This window comes from Lithobates pipiens, unplaced genomic scaffold (genome assembly GCF_037356315.1).
Source record: "Lithobates pipiens isolate NorthernLeopardFrog02 unplaced genomic scaffold, aLitPip1_a1.2 Scaffold_10, whole genome shotgun sequence".
Lineage (NCBI taxonomy): Eukaryota > Metazoa > Chordata > Amphibia > Anura > Ranidae > Lithobates > Lithobates pipiens.
Window position 1 is genome coordinate 68,018,297 of NW_027507686.1, and position 24,456 is coordinate 68,042,752.

Sequence of the window (24,456 nt, forward strand, 5' to 3'; positions counted from 1 at the left end):
ACTCGGCAGGGGTGCCCTTTGTCACCCCTGCTTTTTGCCCTCGCCATTGAGCCTTTAGCAGCTTTGATCAGATCCAACCCCGATATCAGAGGATTAGAGGTAGCTTCCACAACCCATAAACTATGTCTCTTTGCAGACGACGCCCTATTCACCTCATACTACTTTACCTAACCTGTTTAAACTCCTTGACTCATTTGCACAAATCTCAGGCCTCGAGGTGAATCAGGCTAAGTCTAAGGCCCTTGCAGTATCCCTCCCTACAGAGACGATTCAATGTTTACGTGCAAATTATTTGTTTCAGTGGTCCACATCCTACATTCCCTATTTGGGAGTTAAATTGACCAGTAACCCAGCCCACCTATACCAAATTAATTATTTACCCATGCTTCGTAAACTGTCATCACTCCTCAATTCCTGGCAACCCCTATCTGTCTCTTGGCTTGGACGCATTGCGGCTGTTAAAATGTCTCTGTTGCCTAAATTATTATATTTATATAGAGTACTCCCGGTCATGGTTCCATCATACTTTCATAAAGCTATCCAAAGTCGAACTTTCAAATATATTTGGGGTAATACAAGACCCAGGGTCTCTAAGTCTGTTCTTTTTCGGCATAAACTTCAAGGGGGCCTGGGAATTCCACATTTTAAAAACTACTACTATGCAGCTCAGCTATCACAAATGACCCTATACCACGCTGTGTCTGAAATCCCACTGTGGGTCAGTTTGGAAGCAGTGGAGGCTCACCCTGTTTCTGTTTCCAACTTACTTTGGCTCCCCCCACAGGCATGCAGGTCACTTACTAACCCCGTTACGAGTCACTCCCTTAAAATTTGGCACATGGTACGTACTCCTTTTAAACTATTGTCCCCACATCTCCCCTTGCTCTCGTTTATGGGTCACCCGAATTTCTATCCGGCCTGCGCGGAGCCAGGCACTTTTTCGGCCTGGTCCCGTGCACGCCTTACCCGAGTTTGTGACTTTTCTTCAGGTGGATCCCTCGCAACATTTTCTGACCTGCAGACACAGGCCCAACTGTCCCCTAGAGAATGTTTTCGCTACCTGCAGATAGTCCATTTCTTTCGAGCACATATTAATTTTAACTCTAATCTTAATTCCATGTCCCAATTTGAATCCATATGCTCCTCTGATCCACATGCCCCGGGCATTATCTCATGTCTATATTCTTGCCTCTCAAATATCTCTGAGGACCTCCCGCCTTATGCTACCGCATGGGCCACAGATTTGTCACTTAACCTTAATGCAGAGTCATGGACTGATATATGGACCAATACTAAAAATTCTTCACAAAATGTTGTGGCGTCTGAAGCGAATTATAAGGTCCTGATGCGGTGGTATCTGGTCCCCTCTAGAATCTCCAAATTTGTACCTAACTATCCACCCGATTGTTTCAGAGGTTGTAAAGATCGGGGCGCTCATCTCCACATTTGGTGGACCTGTCCCATCGTGACAAATTTCTGGTCCTCGGTCTTCCATTTGCTAACTAAACTGTTGCAATACCCCATAACTCTTGACCCAAGATCAAGATCTCAATAAAGCCCAAAATCGACTTTTCCTTCAAATAACAACTGCAGCTAAACAAACGATTGCGAGAGCCTGGAGGACACCATCCCTGAATATAATTGAAACTAAACATAGAATCACACAGGCAATGATTCATGCTAAGATAGAGGCAGTCGTTCTAGATAGAATCCCGTTATTTAATAGAATATGGCAACCTTGGGTGGACCATTTTCTACCGAAGGACTTTGATACTCGTCTTATGGCCCCTTAGCCCGGAACGGGCGTCAGTTTGGGGTCCGTGGTTCTCGCGGGCCTTCCGACCATACCCCCCCCTTTTTCGCTTCCCTTCCTTTTTTGTGTCTCTACTCCTATTTTCCTCCTCACCCCTCTCCTTGTTTCTTTCTTTCTTCCCCCCTCTTTCTCTTTTCTATATGTGTAAAATTTATCCAGCGGAACTCTTCTCTCTGCCATTACCCGTGGTAATAGTTGCCACTACAGCAATGTTTGTTAAATGTTTTTCTTCCTCTGGAAACCGTTAGTTTGCTTTTATCTGACCCCCTTCTCGGATGTTACATGTCCGCCATACTACTTATGTGAAGGGTCCATGAGCTTGCTTTAGATTTTTCTGGAATATCTGCTTCTGCAAAATTAGGTAGCAGCTCATTTGATTATTATCTGTTACTGTTACCAATGTAAACTGTTCTGCTTATCCCTATGTGATTTACTTGACTCTTCAATAAAACTATTTGAAACGAACTTCCATTGACCAGTATATGAGAAATAGAGCAATAACACCAAATTTAACACGCCGGCTCCTCATTCACAACTGAGATCTTGTAACACTAACAAGTCACATGACACTGGAGGGAAAATGGCTAATTGGGTGCACTTTGGACACTCACTTTTGTTGCCAGTGGTTTAGACATTAATGGCTGTGTGTTGAGTTATTTTGAGGAGACAGCAAATTTACACTGTTACAGTATACAAGCTGTACACTCACTACTTTACATTGTGGCAAAGTATAATTTCTTCATTGTTGTCACATGAAAAGATATAATAAAATAGTTCCAAAAATGTGAGGGGTGTACTCACTTTTGTGAGATACTGTGTGTATGTGTATATATATATATATATATATATATATATATATATATATATTGTTATATATATATTGTTATATATATATATTGTTATATATAGTTATTGCCTGCAATTCCAGGTCATACTGGAATTGCAGCAAAATGAGCTTCTGGGTGCAATTCATTGTTAGCATGTTAGCACACCAAATGCGGTTAGAAAGCATACCTTTTGACACATATTTTGTCATGTAGTATCAGTTATGTGTCGCTTTAAATTTAAATTTTTGGTTGTAACATGACAAAGTGTGGAAAATTTCAAGGGGTGTGAATACATTTTCAAGGCATTGTATCTGAGATCACAGGCAGGCCTTCCCTTTCTACTTGGATCTCAGTTGTTCTGAGAGGAAAAACGTTTCTCTTCTCCCAATGAGAACAGAAATTCTTCACTTCATAAACAGGCTGCAGGGGAGAAGCTTTTTTCTCTGAGAACTGCCGAGAACTGAATTGAGAAAAATTTGCTAAAGGCCGAGAGGGACGCTCCTGTTTCCGGGTGGACGCCATATGACATTCTCCCAGTCATGCCGCTTGTGCTTGCACCCTGGGGAGCACAGTGTGGCGATCAGTGGTGGGCCGTGTCCCTCAAACACAGAACCGAGTCCCTCAAACACAGAACCAATTGGAGTACAGAGCCAATGACATTGTCTCTTTACTATGTGATAAGCTGTGTCCAATCACAGGTGAACCCATGTAAACAAATGCTGGTTATCGGGCTTTGCTTTCCTCAGCACCGTCAGTGATAACCGGCTTTCCTGTGACAGGAATAAACAGGGCATGGATCATCAGTGCCCATTAGTGCAGCATATTGGTGCCGCCTCATCAGTGCCTCTTCATCAGTGGCCATCAGTGCAGCCTCATCAGGCTATGTAAATATGGCTATAACAAGAAATATGGACTGTGCCTTTAAGCCCTTGTACACACCGTCAGAGATTCCGACAGAATGTGTCCGATCGGACCGTATTGTCGGATAATCCGACTGTGTGTGGTCTCCATCGGACTGTTTCCGTCGGAATATCCGACGGACCAAGTTTTCCAACTTGCCTATAAAATTTTCCGACAACATGCTCCGATCGGACATACTCCGATCATGTGTAGCCTACTCCGACGGACAAAGTGCCACGCATGCTCAGATCAAATTCCTAGACCAAAGCTATTGGCTACTAGCCTGAACGTAGTCCCGTTGTAACGAAATAACGTCATCATGTTATGTACAATCGGATTTTCCGACAACTTTGTCCGACCGTGTGTATGCAACAGTTTCGGACAAAATCCAACGGATTTGGTTGTCAGAATGTCCGACAGTGTGTGCAAGGGCTAAGTCGCTTTCCTGGCAATGCAATTAGTATGACACTTAACACAACAGGGTTTGTTATAAATGTTATTGTATAAAACTCCTTGCATTGAAGTTTAAAATGTACAGATCTAATTTGTAAAATGATGTCATTTCTCACTGCTATTACACAGGCCATATATGTTTGGATTTGGCCATCTAACCTTCACCATACATGCACACAGGAAAATTATCACCACAACATAAAAATCCTTGTTGAATCTCTCCGGGGTCCAAGCTCATGTAACACTTCCCATTCAGGTCCATGCTATCATTTGGCCCTCACTGCTTTGGCCCTCTTTCGTGTGGGCTGTAAGCTTCATCCCAGGCTCAGTCTATAGTGATTTCAATGGGGGGAGCTACAGCACAGCACTGTAGTCACCTTTCCCTCTTTCAGATATTTGCTGAAAAAGGTTGTACACAGTGTTTTAGCTTGCCAAACTCACCAAAAGAATGAATGTAACCTCACCTGCTGCCCCTCATACAGCACAGACTGTGACAGAATAGTTTGATAACTTCCCCAAGGTGCAAGGTGCATGCGGGCAGCTAAGGAAGCCAAAAGTTTACTAGCAGCCAGATGATCATACTCAAGCTTCATCTAGAGATTCTTATGTCTTATAAGCATCAGATATGTGATTTGTGCAACTGTTGGACTATCAATAACACAGGCCTGCCGACTGGCAGGGCAGACTGTGGCAGAATAGTTTGTAAAACGTCCACAAGGCACATTCAGGAAACCAAGGGCGCCAGGGAGGCAGCATCCCCGGTTGCCTGTAAGCATTTTGGGGAAATTATACAAACTATTCTGCCAAAGTCTGCACTTGTGGGGCTGTGTGATTAGCTGACTGCTAGTAAATATGGGGTGTTCTTGGCTTATTATACAGTCCTGCCAGCACTTACTGATCCTTTATGCTTGTGTTGGGACTCAAGCTGACTCCACCCCCTGCTGTGCTGAAAGATGCCACTCATCTCTAGCATGTGTCTGCTGCCACAGATGAGTGCTGTCAATCAAGTTTCATTTGGGATTGTAAAGATATATATTTTTTAAAACAAACATGTCATACTTACCTGCTCTGTGCAATGGTTTTGCAGCCCCGATCCTCCTCTTTTGGATTCCCTCACTGGCGTTCCTGGCTCCTTCCCCCTTCTGAGTACCCCCATAGCAAGTGGCTTGCTATGGGGGCACTCATGCCAGCTTTATCCTGTGCCAAGTTCTATGTGTCAATTGACAGCCACAGCAATGCTCAGCCCCACCCCTACTCTCTCCTCACAATCTGTGATTGACAGAAGCAGAAACCAAAGCCTCCATGTCCAGTGAGCAGAGATAGAGAAGAGAAAGCCACTGCTCTCGGGCACAATGCTGAATCAAAATCAGGCTCGACTTGAGTGCATTATGTAACTATCTTAGGCCGTGTACACATGGGCGGACTGTCTGTCCAACTTAGTCCACTGAAACATGTTTCAGCGGACAGTCCGCTCGTGTGTGGGCTTCAGCGGACTTTTTCAGCGGACAGTCTGGCGGACTAAGTCTTTCGGAATTTCCGTAATATTGTCCGTCCAACTTTGGTTTCAGCGGACAGTCCGCTCGTGAGTAGGCAAGTTGGACGGACTAAGTATGGCGCATGCTCAGAAAGGATTTACACGGCCGAAGGTTGCATTGCAGTGTATTGGACGTCGTATTTCTAGTCCCGTCGTACGTGCTGTACACGTCATCGCGCAAGCTTTCAACGGACTGTCTGTTCATCGTGTGTGGTCAAGTCCGTTCATTCAAAAGTAGGACGGACTGTCTGTCGGATTGTCTGACGGACTTAGTTGGCCAGACAGTCTGCCCGTGTGTACGCGGCTTAAGTTGTACAATACAGAACACAGGATTTGTATTCATAGACCAAGGGTTATATGCTGCTACTTTCAGGTGGTTGAATACTAACAAAAACCTTAGCTAGGGTTGTCTCTAGAGCAGTGATGGCGAACCTTGGCACCCCAGATGTTTTGGAACTACATTTCCCATAATGCTCAACTACACTGCAGAGTGCATAAGCATCATGGGAAATTTAGTTCCAAAACATCTGGGGTGCCAAGGTTTGCCATCACTGCTCTAGAGCATGCCCATGTAACACCGCCCACTCTGTGAGGCTCCAGTTTTTTGCTAGTGTCCTTAGGTGATAAACCTGTTCTCATCCAGAGAAATATTTTTCTATTTTAAAACATTGTTATTTTTTAATTTCAAACTTCTATTAACATTTGACTGCTTATTTTCTTGTACTACCTAGTAGTTTCTAAATTGGTTACCCTTGGTGTGTACCTTGGGAACTGCACCCAGACTGCTCTATGTGAGCCAGCTTGTAATTTTTGCTTTGGGCACCGGACCATGCATTAGGAGTTCACCTTGGCACAAATTGCAACATGTGAAGACAGCTGCAGGCTGCTATAAAGGTCCAGGACCATTTTCCAGACACGTAAAACCCTTCAGGGGTATTCCCAGCATGGTGGGAGAAGCATGGACCTTTATAGGACACCATCATGGATAAGGTAACAAAGGGTTTCCCTGTATATGGACTCTCATTCCTGGCTTTTAGCAACACTATCCACAGGGCACAGAGCAGTGAGAGCACTATACAATTTAGTGGGCAGAGGCTTGGGAGTTTTTCACTTAATTGTGGGAATCCCTGCCATTTTTCTCTAACGCTTCTAAGCACAAGCACTTATAAAATAGTTTTTCCCTTTTATATGAACTTAGTCACAGAAGGATGAGGTAAATGCATCCCACCTCAGAGATGTGTTTATGCCCAAATGTTCCACCGAGCATGCACCCAGTATTCTATTAATTCTGCACTCCTGAATAGTGAGTACCCCACAGGTTATCCCCCTCACTAGCGATAGATTACAGGCAAGGGGGCTGGGACTAAAGGCCAGAATAATGTGTTCTGCTGATAGCCTATAGGAAACACAGAACACCACTCTGGATGATATCTGTTCCCTTGTCCCAGAGCAATGTCCTATGTTGACACCACTCCCCTCGTATGACTCTAGCATGCACTTTGGGGCCTGTGAGGCAAAAGATGATTTCTCTGCCACTATTGTAGGTCTGACTGCTTTGGAAAACTTTTGGCCCTTCTAGAACCTTCTGTTTCAGAGTCTAAAAATACTTTTTCCATACACACACACATTTATTTTGCACTTTACGAGGTCTGGCAAAGCTTAGATTTTTTTGTATTAGTAAACACTTTATAGTTACTGTTGAGGACGTTTCCTCTAAGGATTCTGTTGATAGGTGATTTGAAGCTCCTTAAAGAGCTCTGTTTGCTCTTGCAGTTCCAGCCCTGCTGGTGGCTGTGTCTGGGAGTTGTCTGCTCCAGAGTTCCTTTCAGAATCTCTGCCTAAGGTGGGGAAAAATAGATGTGGACATTGTGGCTTCCAGGTTCAACAATAAGCTGAACAAGTTTGTGGCCAAGATCAGGGATCCTATAGTCTTCACAGTAGATGCTCTGGTGATTCCTTGGACTCATATCCAACTGATTCAGGCCTTCCCTTCAATGACGATCCTTGCTTGACTACTGAACAAAATAGAGGAGGAAAGGGTCCCATTTATTATCATCACACCAAATTGGGCCAGAGAGACTGTGGTACACAGACCAGACTTATTGGTTCAAGGTCCCTTGTACTTCTCCATCACTAGCTTTAACAGCATTGCTATAGAAACCCAAGTCTTAAAGAATAGGGATATCTCTATTTGGCTATTCCCACCTCATTCAGAGCAAGGAAATCCAACTCTCGCAAAATTTTCCATTACACACAGAAGGCTTTGCATGGTGTGAGGATGGAAAGTTTGCCCTATCATTACTTTATCACTTGCATTTTTGGCCATTATTCATTTTGGTCTTGACCATCTTCTGGCTCTGAGTACCCTAAAGGGACAGGTTTCTGCCCTATCCTTCCTCTTCCAGAAACTTCTTGTCTCACAATTCCTTATCAAAACTTTTCTACAGAGAGTTGCTAATACAGTTCCCCCAATTTTACCTACTGCTTCACCTTGGTATCTCAACTTTAACTGAAAATTCTATTGGAAAACCTCGCCTTTAAGATTGCCTTCTTGGTTGACATCACGTTTGTTAGGAGTGTTTCTGAGTTAGCAGCTCTCTCTTGTAAAGAGACATTTCTTGTTAAGCATAATGACAAGGTGGTTTGGAAACAAAACTTTTTTTACCTAAGGTAATTTCCTCTTGCCACCTCCCTGAGGGCATTGTCCTCCCTTTCCTCTGTCCTGCCCCATAATTTGACAAGAAAATAGCCCTACATTGTTTGGATGTGATCGGGGCTGTCAGTTTTCTTGTCTGCCACAGCCTCTTTCCCAAGGTGCAGTCCTTTTGTTTTTTTTAGAGCACCTAGTAGAGGACTCTGAGACACCTGTCTCCCTGTTCCATCATTGCCAGGTGAAGTGGACAGCTCATTTCCTGGGCCCTCCATCATTAAAGAGGGACTGCAGTCTGCCCACATAATCTGCAATAAAAACATAGTGGGCTGTATAGGGTATTTACTGGCAGGAAAAAAATGTTTTACTATCCAAAGTTAAAACAACAAGGGAAGAAGATTTAATAGATGGAAAGTTGAAATAATTACTGAAGGTTCGCTTTAAGGAAAAGGTTCCTTCTGTTCCCATCAGAGTATATTATACTAGGGTTGTTGATGTCTCCTGTACGTTTATTACCTTGGAGAACAGTACAGGACACAGGTTTCTCTTTCTCTACATCTTGATCACTCCTTATTGCTTGCTAAAAACACAGAGCTCCACAGAGTAAGTGGGGTTATAAGGGTATGCTTTATGGGTGGCTCTAGCAAAAACCTTTGCCAGCGACTAATCAACTGAAGGAAAAGAAGCATTTGACCCATGGTCTATGAATACAAGTCCTATATTATATTATACCCCAAGATAAGGAATTTTACAGGTAAGTAAAAATTCCTATTTTTTCTTTCCATTAAATCAACAGCCCAACAAATATTCGCCTACATCTTGCCTCTGGCACAATATAGATAGGGTGAAGCCAGGTGGTCAATCGGGACCCTCTTATTAAAGTGGTTGTATTCTATGCATGAAGGTAAAAAAACCTTCTGTGTGCAGCAGCCACCCTAATACTTACCCATCTCGATCTAGCAATGTGCACAAGAGCAGCAGCTCTCCCCATTCTCTTCCTCACTGGCTGAGACAGCAGTGGGAGGCAATGGCTCCCATTATTGTCAATCACAGCCAGGGAGCCAATGAGGAGAGAGCAATGGCGAGGCTGAAGCAAGCTACGTGTGCAAATGGACACACAGAGCAGTGGCTCGGGAGCCCCCCATAGCAAGCTGCTTGCTGTGGGCACACTCAGCAGAAAGGAGGGGTCAGGAGCGCTGATGGGGGATCTGAGAAGAGCAGAATCGGGGCTGCTCTGTGCAAAACCATTACACAGAACAGGTAAGTATGATATAAATAAGACCTTAGTTTTGATTCTTGATAAATTTAATTTAGCATATAAGAAAGAATGTTGTTTAGTCCAAAACTGTATGTGTTTTTATGCTAGTAGATTTAAAAGATGCACTTTAAATCAAATTTGCCCAAATGTGTCACATAATTGCCCTGTACATGAGTATATTTATTCTGCTGTAGATGTAATAGTCCTGTACTCCAGATTAATGTTATTTGCATGATCTCAATAATACCATTTTACCAATTTACTATAGCTAATATAGATTGTATTTTGTAATGAATGCAAAAAAAAAGTAGAATAATTAGAAAGGCTATGGTTGTGTTTTTTGTATTTATTTATTTTTTAGCATAAGCAAGCATTAACAGCCCAGTAGATATAATGAGGCATATTTCCTTTGATGTCTCGGGCAGTTTATTACAATAATTGATTATGCATAGTTTTAATCTCATATGCCTGAGCCATGCAGATTTTATTTTTCTTTCAGTACAGGCTAACCAGCCAAAATGACAGTCAAAGCTTGATTCACATGCAAATGGAAAGATACATTTCTGCACTGAGATTCTGGTAACTAATGACAAGTAGCAATATACTAGTAAGAGAGCGTCAGAGAAAATCTGTATCCAAGGTGACATGGGAAATGTTCTTTTTTTCATCTGCTTTGCTGACCATTTTGTTGACTCTACAGCACACAAGCTATTTTTGGTTTTAGCATGCATACTTAGGGGAAAAGCTGTTATTTCTTTGTGAACAGCACATAAAAATTGGTGCAGAAAGACATCACATTATTTTTGATGAGGGATTTAACAGACCAGTTTTTAGTTATAAATAACACATTTTACTTATTTAAAGAATAGCTTGAAGTATTCAATCAGAGCTCTGTGCACTATGGCTATTTCTTCTCTGCCAGTCAATACTATCAGATCTTAGAGTCCATTCATACCCATGTACATATGGTAGCACCTAGAAATGAATGGGTCCTTACATGTTCTATTTAAGCTTGGATTTACATTTATGCATGTGCAGCAATGCAAGTTAAAGCCCTGTGTTATAATGTGCCTTACATGTAAATTCACAGTTTATGTGCTGTGCTATCTGTTCTAAACAGCACCTGAGTGCATATGTAGGCAGGTGGCAGCAGTAGGGACTGTTAGTCTGAAGATATAGTTATAGTTCTGTCATTAACGTGGCAAGGGAGTGATGCAGCAATCACTCAGTCAAGTCCTAGTTTTGTTGCTGTAGTAAACAAAGCAATCTTGTGATGGCTCCTTACTATTGGCACCTGGGAAGCCCAGCATTGGAGCAAATGGTCCTATGGACTTCGGGTGCCATCTTGGGTGAGCCTGTGTCGTATTGGATACAGGAAAAGATCTGGGCAGCCAACTTTGATACAGAGGGGCTATAAATTGCCCTTCCCTGGATCATTGGGGGCCCTGCAGTGTGAGAAGTTCAGGCAGGGACAGGAACCCATTTTGTGGGAGACATGACTCTAGCTAGGGACAGGTTACTGGCAAGGATGCACAGTACACCACTTGTCCACCAAGGCATTTTTTTAATTTTTTTGCACACGTTAAAATGTGCAATTTTTGCTAAAAAAACGTTAAACCCCCAAACATCATATATTTTTAGAAAGCAGATGCCCTGTAGAATAAAATGGCTGTAGGTGCAATGTTTTTTTGTTATAAAAGTGAACAGAGCCTTCGCGCTACTATTTCAAGGTGAAAAATATATATGAATAAAGGAAGGGTAATAATATACCTCATAGAAAACAGTACATAAATGTGCGAATAAATAAAATGCACTTGACAACTATTTCCCAAAAAAGTGCACGTGTAAATGTGCAATAAAGTGCTAATGTATTGCAGCTGGACCTAATGATATTATATACAATACCAAAGTGACAGCTATAGATATAAAATGGTCCTGCGCAAACCAAATACTAATAAAAGTGCTACGTGCTTAAAAAATATTAATAAGTAAAGATCAGGCACAAATAACAGTCCATAAATAAATCCCAGAATATTCGTTCAATGGCGTCAGATGTATTCAAACGATATTTCAGAGAAACAGCAGGTAAAGGTGCTTCTAAAAAAATGGGAAACTAAGGGCTCCCAGAACTCTCACCTCAGATCTTTAAAATCAGGCACATCAAGCAAACCAAACAGCCTCCATTTTATCTTTAACCACCAGGGGATCTTCAGTAATAGCTGACTGGAACATCATAAATATCCATGCTAGACCACCAGGGGGCCATTCATCCCTGTGTTAGCTGATAGTAACTGCGGTGGCGATTTCCACTGATTAGTGCCGCTCAGAAGAAAAACATATGGAGAGGAAAGGGGCTCTGATAGTGTAGTATTTATTAAAACAATCAATTTTAATCAATTACAAGTAAAATCGGACTCTCACATTTAGGAAATGAAACAGCGCATAAAGAAAAATGGTGTCCTGGCGTCTTCTGCTAGTCTTACTTCAATTCCGGTATCGCGTCACGACCACTCCCTACGCGTTACGTCAATCACGTGACTTCTTCAGGGTAGCGTGATTGGTCGTAAACCCCTTCCTTAAATACATCACAACCGGAAGTGCCCGCACGGCCATCTTGGTTATGGTTATTTAGGAAAATGAATAGAAACCGGAAGTATAGGTTCCGCCATCTTGAATGTGGTAATGTCAAACTATACATAGTATTGATATATGGGCAACCATGGTTTCATAATATATCGAATAGAGTGTTATAAATCCACAAATACAATAGACCCAGACCATTCAAACGAAACCAAACGTTTCTTAACAGCGGCAAAGTTACATATATAATTAAAAAATGTATATGTTTATAAAAATATAAAAAAATAAATTAAGATAAAAAAATAAATACAAATAAAATAAAATAAATGTGAAAAAAAAAAAATAATAAAAATAAACAACAGAAATAAATTGAAGAAAATAAAATGAAAATAAATAATACAAATAAAAAATAAATGCAAAATAAAAATGAAAAAATAATTTTTTTTTAATACAATTCTATACTAAAAAAACGCATACCGGAAATGAAGTAGGACTTCAAACGTATGTAAATAAAATACAAAAATACCAAATCATATATGACCAATCAGGGAAAACAATAAAATATATATATATATATCTCCATAAAAAAATTTTTTTATATATGAAAAAAGTTATATATTAAAAAAATAAATATATATATATATATATATATATATATATATTATAAAGGAAAATTAAAAATTACTTAAAAAACAATTCAAATCAAATTCGACATTTAGGCCTTCAGGAGTAACAGTTCTCATAGTGTATAGCCATCTGGACTCTTTTTGGCTAATGGTTCTAATCTTACGACTGCCCCTCCATGATGGGTTATATCTTTCAATACCCCAAAATTGTAAATGAGAGGGATCCCTGTTATGTACGTTAAGTCAAAATGCCTAGATACACTATGTTTAGGAAAACCCTTAACAATATTTTGTATATGTTCCTTTATTCTTATTTTCAAAGCCCTCTTAGTTCTTCCTATATATTGTAGATTACAACCCCTTCAGTATGGCATCCAATGAAGTCGCGGATAGTATATGTAAGTCCCGTAGTGGTAGCTGAAAATTCTGATCTCTTACTTTCAAATTTCTTTGAATGTCGACAGGCAAAGCAATTCTGATTTAACAATTATATCCCTTAAGGTGGGAGCCCTTCTGTAAATAATATTGGGTTTCTCAGGTAGAATACTTCCCAGGTCTCTGTCTTTTTTCAAAATATGCCAATGGCATCGAATAAGTCTAGATAATTCTTTGTGTTGAACATTATAGTCTAATATTAAGGAGGGAACCTCATGGTTAAATTTTCTTTCATTTGTCCTCTGTTGAAGCATATTCTTCCTATGCAACAACCTAACTTGTTCAATCTGATCTTTAATTAGGGTATCCTCATATCCCTTTTCTTTAAATCTTCCAGCAATTAAATTAGCCTGCATAAGATAATCGTCATCCTTAGTACAATTTCTCCTTATCCTTACCAGTTGTCCTTTAGGTATATTGTATAACCAAGGTTTAAAATGGCAGCTTTTTATAGAGTGATAGCTATTGGTATCTACACTTTTAAAGTGGGTTTTGGTGATGATTTCATTCTCTAAAGAGATATTTAGATCCAAAAAATCCACAGATTATTTTATCCACTTTCCATTCTAAATAGATGTTCCTATCATTATTATTTAAATCACTCAAATATTTCTCCAGTGAGTTCAAACTGCCATTCCATACAATGATCAAATCATCAATGGATCTTTTATATAATGTAAGTTAAGCAGGCATATTTTTATATACAGCTTCCTCCTCCCAGTGTGCCATAAATGCATTGGCAACACTGGGGGCAAATTTGGCACCCATTGCTATACCAATGGCCTGTCTATAATACGTCTGATTGTGCCAAAAATAATTATGCTTTAGACAAAAGTCGAGGCATTTTATCAAGAACTTTCTCTGTTTGTACTCTAGTATCGTATATGTTTTTAAGAGCCATTTAATCGCAGCACATGCTTCATGATGTGCTACAATAGTATATAGAGATGACACATCTGCCGTGGCCAAAATAGTTCTCCCTTCCAAAACAGGAACAGTCTCCAGTAGTTGTAGTGTATGTTTCGGATCTTTCAAATATGCCCTCGTTTTTTGTACTGCTGGTTGTATAAAAAAATCCAAATATTCTCCCATTCTTGATGTGAGTGATTCTATACTGTTAACGATAGGTCTGCCTGGTGGTTGTTCACGATTCTTATGCATCTTTGGAATAGTGTATATTATTCGTGTCCTGCAAGACTCTGGAATAAGGTATTTAGTCTCCTTTTTATTTAGAATTGATTTTTTCATACCAAAGTGTACCAGTTGTTCCAATTCCTTCTTCTATTTATGAGTAGGATTACCTAATAGTTTAACATGAGTGTCTCCATCTTGTAATTGTGGGTCCAATTCATATAGATATGCTTCTTTAGATTGTATGACCATGGCTCCTCCCTTATCCGCCGGGCGAATCACAATGTCTTTTCTCTGTGCAAGGGATTTCATTCCTTTCTTAATATGTATCGGATCAGAGATTTTCTTAATCTGCAAAGATTCTAAATCATCAAGTACAAGTTTTTTAAAAACCTCAATGTGCTGATTATTGGCTACTTGTGGGTTGTATACAGAATTGTTCCGTAGCGTACTATGTTGTATTAGACCCTGCTCACTCTGTATCTCATAAGTAGACCTAATAGGGTTATTCATTATAGATTTTTTAATGTTCATCTTTCTAATATATTTTTGAATCCCTATATATGTATTGTCGGGGTCTGCGGGCGGGGGGCTTATCGGAATCCGGGAGCCCCCTTTAATAAGGGGGCCCCCGGATCCCGGTCCCCCACCCTATGTGAATGAGTATGGGGTACAATGTACCCCTACCCATTCACCTGTGAAAAAAATGTACAAAAAAACACAACACACAAGGGTTAAAATAGTTTATTGTACAGCTCCGGGGGTCTTCCACATCTGCAGAAGAAGAAGAACTGAAGGCGGCGGCGGCGGCAACGGCAACAGAAGACCGGGCCACCACTAGTAAAAGAGCTGGAAGAAGAAGCTGTAGCCCGGCAAGACCCCCGAAGTCGGAAGAAGAGGGCGGCAACGAAGAAGAAAGCCGGGCTCCTCCGCTAGCAAAAGAGCTAGGCAATGGGGGGGAGGGTCCAGAGATAGTCAGCATGGAGCATATTCCAGAGGGTAATATTAGGGGCATTAGTTGTAGGGTAACAAAAGCACATAAACCCAAGGTAACCATAGTAGCAAGTCCTAGTTGTAATCTTGGAACACCCAAGAGGATAGTATGTGACCGGTCAAAATATATTAATGCATTAAAATGTTTGTTTACCAATGCCAGAAGTCTGCCAAGTAAAATAGGTGAGTTGGAAGCTCTGGTGCATCAGGAGAGCTATGATGTAATCGGTATTGCTGAAACTTGGCTTCATTCCTCACATGACTGGGCTATTAATATTCCTGGGTATGCACTCTTTTGGAAAGACAGGGTAAAAAGGAAAGGTGGAGGGGTCTGTCTCTATGTGAGAAGTGATCTCAAAGCGAGTGAGAAAGAGGACCTGGTGGACGGAGAGTGTGATGAGTCTGAAGCATTATGGGTGGAACTGCATACAGATGTGCCCAGTTTATTGAGGCTCCAACTAGGAATGATGCTCTGTTGGACCTGGTAATCACAAACCATGCAGAACGTATTACTAATGTTCAGATAAAGGAACACCTGGGTAGCAGTGACCATAACATGATTTCATTTGATGTTAGCTGTAAGCAAAAATCACATACGGGGAAGATAAAAACACCTAATTTCAAGAGAGCAAATTTTACAAGGATGAGGGCTGCTCTCCAGGACTTAGACTGGGAGGGAATACTGGCATCAATGGGCACAGAACAGAAATGGGAATTCTTCAAAAAGACTGTTTGTGATCTCACGGCAAAGTATATTCCCATGGGCAATAAGTTTAAAAGGCTAAAAATAAAACCGATGTGGCTCACGGCCAAAGTAAAAAAAGCTATAAACTATAAAAAAAGAGCTTTTAAAAAATGAAGGAACGCTAGTGTCATTTAAATGTTACAAAGAATATAACAGAATATGTAAAAAGGAAATCAAGGATGCAAAAATTGTAAATGAAAGACAGATTGCAAAAGATAGTAGGACAAACCCCAAAAAATTCTTCAAATATATTAATAGTAAAAAGGTCAAGTCTGAGCATGTAGGCCCTTTACAAAATAATCTGGAGTGGGTGACTGGGGACAAAGAGAAGGCTAACTTATTAAATACTTTCTTCAGCTCTGTGTATACAAAGGAGCATGGGGGAGCTCATGTCTATAATGGGGGTGGTAGTGACGCAGCCCCAAATCCACAATGGCTCAAAAGTGATATGGTCCAGAAATATTTGGACAGAATTAAGGTGGATAAAGCACCTGGACCTGATGGCATCCACCCACGGATCCTAAAAGAATTGAGCTCTGTAATTTCAAAGCCATTGTATCAAATTTTTAGGGACTATTAATGACAGGAATAGTACCACTGGATTGGCGCACAGCCAATGTGGTGCCTATATTTAAAAAGGGAACAAAGTCTTTACCAAGTAACTATAGACCTGTTAGTTTAACTTCTATAGTTGGGAAGATACTGGAGGGATAATAAAAGACCACATAGACGAGTTCTTGCTGGAAAAAAATATTTTAAGCAACAGACAGCATGGATTCATGAAAGACAGAAGTTGTCAGACAAACCTGATTTCTTTTTATGAGGTAGTAAGTAAAACCTTGGACAGAGGGGTGGAGGTGGACGTGGTATACTTGGATTTTGCGAAAGCGTTCGATACAGTTCCGCACACATGGCTCATGTGTAAGGTAAAGTCTACAGGTTTGGAATTATCAATTTGTAAATGGATAGAAAACTGGCTAAAAGACAGAATTCAGAGAGTAGTGGTTAATGATTCTTACTCTGAATGGTCTAAGGTTATCAGTGGTATACCCCAAGGTTCAGTGCTGGGACCCTTACTTTTTAATATCGTTATAAATGATATTGGGTCTGGGATCAAAAGTAACATTTCTGTCTTTGCAGATGACACCAAGTTATGCAGTGGAATAACCTCCTTACAGGATGTCTCCAATTTACAAGCCAACCTCAATGCTCTGTATAATTGGGCAACTATGTGGCAGATGAGGTTTAATGTTGATAAATGTAAAGTTATGCACTTGGGGCCTAAGAATATGCATGCGTCATACATGCTAGGGGGAGTACAACTGGGGGAATCCATAGTGGAGAAGGATCTGGGGGTTTTGGTAGATCATAAGCTCAATAATAGCATGCAATGCCAAGCTGCGGTTTCCAAAGCTAGCAAAGTCCTTTCCTGTATTAAGAGAGGTATGGACTCCAGAGAGAGAGATATCATTTTGCCCCTGTTCAAATCATTAGTAAGACCTCATCTGGAACATGCCCTTCAGTTTTGGGCACCAGTTCTCAAAAAGGATATAGGGGAACTGGAGAAAGTGCAGAGAAGGGCAACCAAACTGATAAGAGGCATGGAGGAACTCGGCTATGAGGAAAGATTAGAGGAACTGAATTTATTCTCTCTTGATGAGAGGAGATTAACATGTACAAATATATAAGGGGTCCATATAGTGAACTTGGTGTTGAGTTATTCACTTTACAGTCAACAAAGAGGACAAGGGGGCACTCTTTACGTCTAGAGGAAAAGAGATTTCATCTCCAAATACGGAAAGGTTTCTTCACAGTAAGAGCTGTGAAAATGTGGAATAGACTCCCGCCAGAGGTGGTTCTGGCCAGCTCAGTGGATTGCTTTAAGAAGGGCCTGGATTATTTCCTAAGTGTACATAATATAACTGGGTACTAACATTTATAGGTAAAGTTGATCCGGGGAAAATCCGATTTCCTCTCGGGGGATCAGGAAGGAATTTTTTCCCCTGCTTTAGCAAATTGGATCATGCTCTGCTGGGGTTTTTTGCCTTCCTCTGGATCAACTGTGGGTATAGAATTGGGTATATGGGATTGTATGATATTATTATTAATTATTTTTTTATTTTTTTGTGGTTGAACTTGATGGACATGTGTCTTTTTTCAACCTGACTAACTATGTAACTATGTTCAAAGATAGCGGAGGAGTCCGGCAAGAAGACCCCCGAAGACGGAAGACCCCCGGAGCTGTGCAATAAACTATTTTAACCCTTGTGTGTTGTGTTTTTTTGTACAGTTTTTTCACAGGTGAATGGGTAGGGGTACATTGTACCCCATACTCATTCACATAGGGTGGGGGGCCGGGATCCGGGGGCCCCCTTATTAAAGGGGGCTCCCGGATTCCGATAAGCCCCACGCCCGCAGACCCCTTCCCCAAGGCACCCCCCAGGTATGCGGCCTGGTATGGCTCAGGAGGGGGGGAGGCGCTCGCTCGTCCCCACCCCCTTTCCTGACCGGCCGGGCTGCTCGGATAGGGGTCTGGTATGGATTTTGGGGGGGACCCCACGCCGTTTTTTTCGGCGAAGGGGATTCCCCTTAAAATCCCTACCAGACATAAGGGCCTGGTATGCCTCCCAAGGGGAACCCACAGCGTTTTCTTTTTTACATTTGGCGTGGAGTTCTCCCTTAGGATTCATACCAAACGCAGTGCCTGGTATTGGCGGGAATCCAATTCGAATCCCCACTCCAGTGTCAATCCGGCCAGCGATGCTTGTCGCTTATCACCTAACTATTAGGTAATCCTACTCATAAATAGAAGAAGGAATTGGAACAACTGGTACACTTTGGTATGAAAAAATCAATTCTAAATAAAAAGGAGACTAAATACCTTATTCCAGAGTCTTGCAGGACACGAATAATATACACTATTCCAAAGATGCATAAGAATCGTGAACAACCACCAGGCAGACCTATCGTTAACAGTATAGAATCACTCACATCAAGAATGGGAGAATATTTGGATTTTTTTTTTTACAGCCAGCAGTACAAAAAACGAGGGCATATTTGAAAGATCCGAAACATACACTACAACTACTGGAGACTGTCCCTGTTTTGGAAGTTAGAACTATTTTGGCCACGGCAGATGTGTCATCTCTATATACTATTGTATCACATCATGAACCATGTGCTGCGATTAAATGGCTCTTAAAAACATATACGATACTAGAGTACAAACAGAGAAAGTTCTTGATAAAATGCCTTGACTTTTGTCTAAAACATAATTACTTTTGGCACAATCAGACGTATTATAGACAGGCCATTGGTATAGCAATGGGTGCCAAATTTTCCCCCAGTGTTGCCAATGCATTTATGGCACACTGGGAGGAGGAAGCCATATATAAAAATATGCCTGCTGAACTGGCATTATATAAAAGATACACTGATGATTTGATCATTGTATGGAATGGCAGTTTGGACTCATTGGAGAAATATTTGAGTGATTAAATAATAATGATAGGAACATCTATTTAGAATGGAAAGTGGATAAAAAATCTGTGGATTTTTTGGATCTAAATATCTCTTTACAGAATAATGAAATCATCACCAAAACCCACTTTAAAAGTGTGGATACCAATAGCTATCTCTCTATAAAAAGCTGCCATTTTAAACCTTGGTTATACAATATACCTAATGGACAACTGGTAAGGATAAGGAGAAATTGTACTAAGGATGACGATTATCTTATGCAGGCTAATTTAATTGCTGGAAGATTTAAAGAAAAGGGATATGAGGATACCCTAATTAAAGATCAGATTGAACAAGTTAGGTTGTTGGATAGGAAGAATATGCTTCAACAGAGGACAAATGAAAGAAAATTTAACCATGAGGTTCCCTCCTTAATATTAGACTATAATGTTCAACACAAATAATTATCTAGACTTATTCGACGCCATTGGCATATTTTGAAAAAAGACAGAGACCTGGGAAGTATTCTACCTGAGAAACCCAATATTATTTACAGAAGGGCTCCCACCTTAAGGGATATTATTGTTAAATCAGTAGTAGAACCACCACCTAAAAAGGGTTATACTTTCTTTACAGGGAAAGGTTTCTTCCCTTGTAAGAATTGTTTTGCCTGTCGACATTCAAAGAAATTTGAAAGTAAGAGATCAGAATTTTCAGCTACTACTACGGGACTTACATATACTATCCGTGACTTCATTGGATACCATACTGAAGGGGTTGTATATGGTCTACAATGTAGTTGTAATCTACAATATATATGAAGAACTAAGAGGGCTTTGAAAATAAGAATAAAGGAACATATACAAAATATTGTTAAGGGTTTTCCTAAACATAGTGTATCTAGGCATTTTGACTTGGTACATAACAGGGATCCCTCTCATTTACAATTTTGGGGTATTGAAAGATATAACCCATCATGGAGGGGCAGTCGTAAGATTAGAACCCATTAGCCAAAAAGAGTCCAGATGGATATACACTATGAGAACTTTTACTCCTGAAGGCCTAAACGTCGAATTTGATTTGAATTGTTTTTTAAGTAATTTTTTAATTTTCCTTATATATATATATATATATATATATATATATATATATATATATATATATATATATATATATATATATATAAAATTTATATATAAAAAAAAAATTATTGAGATATATATATATATTTTTTTTATTGTTTTCCCTGATTGGTCATATATGATTTGGTATTTTTGTATTTTATTAACATACGTTTGAAGTCCTAGAATTATATTACATTTTTTTTTTCATTTTTTTCATTTTTATTTTGCATTTATTTTTTATTTTTATTATTTATTTTCTTCAATTTATTTCTGTTTTTAATTTTTTTTGTTTTTTATATTTTTTCACATTTATTTGATTTTTATTTTATTTTTATCTTAATTTTTATTTTTATTTTATTTATTTTTTCTATTTTTATAAACATATACATTTTTAATTATATATGTAACTTTGCCGCTGTTAAGAAACGTTCGGTTTCATTTGAATGGTCTGGGTCTATTGTATTTGTGGATTTTATAACACTCTATTCGATATATTATGAAACCATGGTTGCCCATATATCAATACTATGTATAGTTTAACATTACCACATTCAAGATGGCGGAACCTATACTTCCAGTTTCTATTCATTTTCCTAAATAACCATAACCAAGATGACCGTGCGGGCACTTCCGGTTGTGATGTATTTAAGGAAGGGGTTTACGACCAATCATGCTACCCTGAAGAAGTCACGTGATTGACATAACGCGTAGGGAGTGGTCGTGACGCGATACTGGAAGTGAAGTAAGACTGGCAGAAGACGCCAGGACACCATTTTTCTTTATGCGCTGTTTCATTTCCTAAATGTGAGAGTCCGATTTTACTTGTAATTGATTAAAATTGATTGTTTTAATAAATACTACACTATCAGAGCCCCTTTCCTCTCCCTATGTTTTTCTTCTGAGCGGCACTAATCAGTGGAAATCGCCACCGCAGTTACTATCAGCTAACACAGGGATGAATGGCCCCCTGGTGGCCTAGCATGGATATTTATGATGTTCCAGTCAGCTATTACTGAAGGTCCCCTGGTGGTTAAAGATAAAACGGAGGCTGTTTGGTTTGCTTGATGTGTCTGATTTTAAAGATCTGAGGTGAGAGTTCTGGGAGCCCTTAGTTTCCCGTTTTTTTAGAAGCACCTTTACCTGCTGTTTCTCTGAAATACCGTTTGAATACATCTGATGCCATTGAACGAATATTCTGGGATTTATTTATGGACTGTTATTTGTGCCTGTTCTTTACTTATTAATATTTTTTAAGCATGTAGCACTTTTATTAGTATTTGGTTTGCTCAGGACCATTTTATATCTATAAATATTTTTTTGTTGCATCATTACACAGTTTGCAAGTTTGCATGGAGTAAATAAATATTAAACATGCCAAGCCCAAAAAAATTGAGTGTGCCTGTCCATAGGCAACGCTTTAAAAGCCTTTGCAGGTTACCAGTTTACTATGAATTAATGCTCTCACGCTGACGTTCGTTATGATAGCTCACGTGTAGTGCAATTGCTGCTTACAAACACAAGTGCACAACTTTATTGCTATCACAATGGACCTAACAAGCATGTGATAGCATTGGGCAGGTTACAGGTTTTGCTTATTAAGACATCAGGGGTCAGACCCCAATGTCTCCCCCACCCTCCACTAACCAAGCACAGACCATACTTGATTAGCTGCTTCCTTGGCTACAGTAACTAGGGAATGACAGCTGTGGACCCAGAAGTGACATAATACACACCCCTTCTGCAGGGGTCAAGTCCTGGGGAAAAAAGTGTGGGAACTCCCACCCTAGAATCACTCCCCCACCGGAAAAAAAAATACGCTAAATATGCACGAATGCTTCATAAGTGGTATTTTTCATCCAATTTTTGTATTGTGTGTATGAAGCTTAACTGTTAGTACATAAAAAAAACAATCCTCAATAAACATAAATACGGTAATTCTCTGAATAATCCGCATTCATTCAATTATGCTTCCATGCAAATGTGAACATCATGTTCTGATCTTTATTGGGGAATTTTATTTTGTATATAGAGTGTTTATGTGGTGAGTTTACACTTTTCATTGAACGGAGTTTGGATAACACAGGGTTAAACGGAAAGGTCATAAATTAACTGCACATTATCTGGACAGAATGCTTGGGGAGATAGTGATGTGTTCCTGCTTAGGAGATGTATGTTAGCTTGGGGGGCTGCAAACTCTGCAGGACTCCAACACACACTCGCTGCTATTCCAACCCTTCATATATTTCCACATAAACTTCCCTCCGAGCATTAAACTTTGCCAGGTATTGTGCTCAGCTTACCACCCCAAACTGATGTTCCTCCCTCAGCTCACCTCTCTCCCTGCTCTCTCCCTGCATGTCCTGTGAGCAGAATAGCTGATCTACCCATCAGCTAGACTTAGACCTGATCTACCCGTCAGCTAGCTGTGATTGATAGGTAGATCGAAGCAGAAGCTGTCATGGGGCCCACTACTGGCAATGCCTGAATGGTCAGGTGTGCAGCACTTACTATTGCAAGCTGTTTCAGCAGCTGCTGGTGTAGCACATGCCACAAAGCTCGCATACTTCAAAGTCTTGCAGGACACGGCTGCTAATGGGAACTGAGTTCCTGTTGTGGAAAAAGTACAGGAACTCTGTTCCCATGCGTTCCAGCAGGACTTGAGCCCTGCCCTTCTGGGTTAATTAATTTCAGGGGAGATTGAGAAATCGGTGCCATTGGTAACTGTTAATATACACACTGTATCTTACTGTTCGGAGGGAAACTCTAGAGCAAAATGCAGAACTTCCGTAACTGTTGTTTACTCTTGCATAAAAAAAATGCAGATGAAGTTACCGTTGTGTCCTCCCTTTAATTCAGGGCATCAGCGTAAGCACCCACTACACATACAGTATGTATGGAAAAAACAAAGACACCTCTGCTATAGTGGACCATCGTGCAGAGATGTGAATGCTCAATGTCCTGTGGTCTGCTGCATTGCCAAAAAAAAGTGCAGATGTATTATTTTGTGCAATGAGGGCTTGTTCAAATTGAATGAGCTGCCTTAACGCAATTCAAGAAAAACCATCGGATTTGACCCTAAAAACACACAAAATGTTGTAGCACATACTGTACTGTACCAGCTATTTGGGAAAGAATTGGATTTCTACTTAAAATGCAGTTTCATGCAGTAAATCTCATGTATTTAAAAGTGGAGCTCCAGCCCCCACCACGAAACATTAAAAGTCAGCAGGTACAAATACTGTAGCTACTGACTTTTAATATATGGACCCTTACCTGTCCAGGGAGCCCGTGATGTCAGCATCCCAGCCGATCTTCGCCACCATTCCTGGTAAGGGAACCTGGCAGTGAAGACTTTCCGCTTCACAGCCGGTGCCCTACTGCGTAATTGTGAAGTGCGCTGGGCTTTCTAATTGGCCCAGCGGTGGAGAAAGTAGGAGGGGACCGAGCCGGTCTCCCAGAAGTGGGGAACGAGTACCTGTCAAAGGTACCCCCCCCAAAAGGTGCCCAATGTGGTACTGGAGGGGGGAAGGAGATGGATAAGTGAAAGTTCCACTTTTGAGTGGAACTCCGCTTTAATTGCAGGTCAACAAATACACTTGAATACAGTGGGGAAAAATTGTTACATTATTTGATCTCCTGCAGATTTTGTAAGTTTGTCTACTTACAAAAAATGAAGGATCTATAATTTTTATCATAGGTGTACTTTAAATGATAAAGACTTAATATCAACAAAAAATCCAGAAAAAACACAAGATACAAATGTTATAAATTGAGTTGCAGTTCAGTGAGTAAAAATAGGATTTTTATAACAGCTTACCTGTAAAAAAGGATTTTTTATAACAGCTTACCTGTAAAATTCTTTTCTCGGAGTACATCACAGGACACAGAGCCACAGTAATTATTGTATGGGTTATATAGGCACCTTTAG